Below are 4,016 nucleotides of genomic sequence, written 5' to 3' on the forward strand. Positions count from 1 at the left end.
AGTCCCCAGAAATGATGGCGTCAGCCCCAGGAACAAAAGAACAGAGTCAGGATGTCTGATGGTAACCAATTAACCACGAGATGCCCCTCTCCAGAGATAACATGACCAGACCCCGGAAATGAGTGGTAAGTCTCCTGACAGGGCAAACAGATAAGCTAGAATAAGGTAAAGTCCAGGCTCGGGAAAAACTGGACCAATCAAGGATGGACCCTTACTAACCCCCTCCCCTCTAAGAAATTTTATGGGTTTTGCCTATAAAAACTAACTTCCCAAGAAAGAGGGACTCCTCCCTGCCTCACTGTATTGGGTGTAGGAATGAGTCCCTGTCTAGACTTGTATCTGCAGAATAACCTTGCTGTTGCATTCTGGACATCCAAGGTCTTCGGTGGTCTCTTTGGGGGGGTCACAATCTGGGCATAACATTCTTCCCATAGGGAAACTCTTAAGATGAGGTAGGCTATATGAGCACATGTAACATGCTACTTTCTTCTTTGTAGGATTATTCTTCAGCCCTGTCAGCTAGATTGTCAGCCCTGTCCAGCTCTGTGGTGGCCTCAAGAAGGAGCATGGCACTCCAGTGTGTCTCATGGGAGAGATATGACAGGTTCATTTTTTAAAAGATTTATTTATTTATTATGTATACAGTGTTCTGTTTGTATGTATGTCTGCACACCAGAAGAGGGCACCAGATCTCATTATAGATGGTTGTGAGCCACCATGTGGTTGCTGGCAATTGATCTCAGGACCTCTGGGAGAGCAGTCAGTGCTCTTAACCTCTGAGCCATCTCTCCAGCCCATGACAGGTTCATTTTGACCAAGGAAGATGGGGTATACTCCAAGCCCCTGGACTCACAATATGTATCTCTCCTGGTAAGTTCTAGGATCTTTTCCATATGGGTCCTGTGACAACCAGGTATAGTGGGAAGTTTAGATGTTATGGCTACCAAGAAGTCCCTATATGTGGTCTAAGCCCAGTGAACCCCAGGAAATACACAGCTCAGGTATGTTTGTAAGTTTTACAATTCTGAAGGGAAAGGTATCCTTGCTGTCAAAAGCCAGGCTATACCTGTAAGTTTTCCAGCTCTGAAGGGAAATATATTCTGGCCAACATAAGCCAGACTATATATATATATATATATTCTGGTTTTGAACCTTTAATAAAAGTAAAAAAAGAATGCAAAAAGAACACAATGCTGCAAAGTTAGCATGGACGTGAACCTCGCTGGGTGTTCAGATCGGGGACAGTGAATGTGGTTGGTACTAATTATCATTTTTACAAATTTGATCACTTTGGTTCAATGTACCTGCTATAAGCTATTGGCAAAAATATCCTTCGGGTTCACATTTTTTGGCTACATTACTTCTACTAGATTTATTTCCAGTTTAAGAGAAAAAAATACTCATCATATATGATCAAGTTCATCGCCAAGTTCACTTGCTCTTCTTCTAGTCACTTGTGGTTTTTGTAAGACACTTAAGTCTTAGCTGAAGAATGCCTTCGAAGGACCAACCATTCGTTTTTATTTCCAGGAAATTTTAAGGGTTGCTCCAAAGTCCAGAACAACCCATTTTCTCCTAACCTAAGTAGTTTCAGAAAACCAGTTTACTCCAGACATTTTCCTCAAAACAAAATAAGCAAAACCCCAATGAGCATCACCACGTGAGTGAACCCAAACCCAGATATTCACACAGGCACCAAGCTCCTGTCCTGCCTAGGGCCCAACTTCTGTTTCATCGAGTCAGTTCTACAGAATCTAAAACAAACCCAAAACACTTACATTGCAGAATAAAAAAAAAAGTAAATTTGTAAGTACAAATTACTAAACTCACAGAACTGGAGTATGTCAGAGGACTAGGGCGCAGTGGAGGGTGTGACTGAGGGAGTGTCACAGCTGACAGAAGTATTGCTGAGCTCGCCTCCACGCAGCTCTGAAATGACCCCAGAACCCTTCTCTGGAACAGCTCACGCGGTTAAAAATAAAATAAAATAAAATAAACATTTAAGAGAATACAATGCTCCGATTGGTTTTCATACACATTGCACTTGAAGTTGAAGACCCAATACTTGCAAATTAGGTCCCACGTGGTCTATGCCATTCAATGCATACAGGACACCGTGTGTTTAACGCAGTGACATGCGCACTCAACCTTTTACAAGGCAATCACAGATTGCAAGCTCCATAGGGCTGTGGAAAAGTCCTCTCCACTCTGGAGTGACACAAACAATTTCGGCTCATTATGACTGAAACAGCACAGACAGCTACCCACTCTTAGATCGTCCAGCTCGTGGACCAAACTTCATTTAAATTGAGGTGAAAAGTCCAGCATCACGGTGCAGAGTCATGACTTTGCGCTGCCCTTGGCTCTCAGTAAGATTGTCTACAAATCCCTGGCAGTGAAAAGCATGGTCCCCACTGGTGAGGCCCACATGTGAGCACCTGCCTGAGCGTGCCCTGGAGATGTGGCTGCACTGGGACCGACCGGGAGCATGGCCTTCCTCTGCCTCACTGCTGCTCTTCTCTCCCACCCCTTACACACCCTCCATTTTAATTCTGGATAAATATTCTTATTACACATACTTCATGTCTGTTAAGCACCATCAACCTCTCCCCTTTGGGCACTGACACAAAACTGCAGGTTGGTAATTCATTGATTCAAGGCTTTGAAATAGGGCAACTTGCTTTGAATGATGAATGAAATCTAATACTCAGGAAACTGGCCCCCTGCCCCACTCTCACATACAGCCTGGGATGGAATGTTCCAGTGCAGACAGGTGTGAGGGTGGGTGAGCAAGGTAAGACTTTTAGGTCAGTAGTCCTTGCCTCCGTTTGCTAGTCTAGACCATGTGAACACTTCTTCAGGAGTCATTTATCATCGTCAGCCCAGTCTAAATGGGACATTGAGGAAAAAGAGTCTTCATCACACCCAGGACCAGTGTCTCTGCATCCTGCTTCCACTCTGAACCATGCCCTGAAGTTCAGTCACTGTGAGGCTTTTCTGGAGCGCCCATAGCTAACTGTCGTCCTATGTTTCCCACTGTGACGCCTCTTGAGAAAAATATACACGGGAGCCAGGAGCGGATATAGAGGAAATCTGGGGACATGTACTGGTAGACACCGTTATACACAAGAAACTGAGTGATCAGCGTAGCTAGGAAGGCAATGGTGATCCCAAGCCCAAGGCCGCTTCAGGAGCGATCGAACGTCCACCACAGGCCCAAAGACAGGGCTGCTAAAGTCAAGGACAGTTGGACATTATTGGCAAAATCCAATTTGGCACTGGCATGGTTGATGCCAACGAACACGGCGATACAGCGCATGACACTGGCCCACTCTCTCTTGAACTTGTGTGGTTTTCCCAGGTGACTGTCAATACATGGGTACAGGAGGCCAACAACAGCGGCTGCCGTGCCACAGCAAGGGGGCACCCACCAGGCGGAGGAGAAGATGGGGGCGATCACCTCGTCGGGGAAGAGCGTGACATTCCGCTGGATTTGCAGCAGGTTGAGCACCAGGGTCAGGACCATACCGAACGAGAAGAGCACGAGGCTCCGCTGCACCAGGTCGTGGTGTCAGCTGCCGGGCCGCGCGCCACATCCTGCCGTTCCCGCTCACTGGCCCCGGGGCGCCGGCTCTGGGGCTCCGGGGCCCTGCGGACAGCGGGCTGCCGCAATCGTGCCTCGTGGGAGGCTGTACGGCCTCGCAGCGCCAGCGCTTGGGCAGCTCCAGACGTGGTCGTGCAGCCTGGGCATCGGCGGCCAGGCGCACAGTGGGAGGAGCACACCACGACACCAAGGGTAGCGCTCCTGGACTGCCCAGGAGCGGCCCAGACTATATTTTTAAGTGTTACAGTTCTGAAGAGAAATATATCCTGGCTGTCAGAAGCCATGCAATACCTATTGCTCTAAAGAGAAAAGTATCCTGGCCAATGGAAGACAGGAAATACCTAAGCTCTGAAGGGAAAATTATGCTGGATGTCAGAAGCCAGGTGATACCTATATCTTAGAAGGAAACAGT

The 4,016-nt window shown here is 47.4% G+C and overlaps 1 pseudogene; it reads right to left on the reverse strand.

The window, feature by feature from the left end:
• Positions 1 to 1,138: 1,138 nt before the first annotated feature.
• LOC143272673 (insulin-induced gene 1 protein pseudogene) lies at positions 1,139 to 3,800 on the reverse strand (annotated as a pseudogene).
• Between the last annotated feature and the right edge of the window lie 216 nt (positions 3,801 to 4,016).

This window comes from Peromyscus maniculatus, chromosome 1 (genome assembly GCF_049852395.1).
Source record: "Peromyscus maniculatus bairdii isolate BWxNUB_F1_BW_parent chromosome 1, HU_Pman_BW_mat_3.1, whole genome shotgun sequence".
NCBI lineage: Eukaryota > Metazoa > Chordata > Mammalia > Rodentia > Cricetidae > Peromyscus > Peromyscus maniculatus.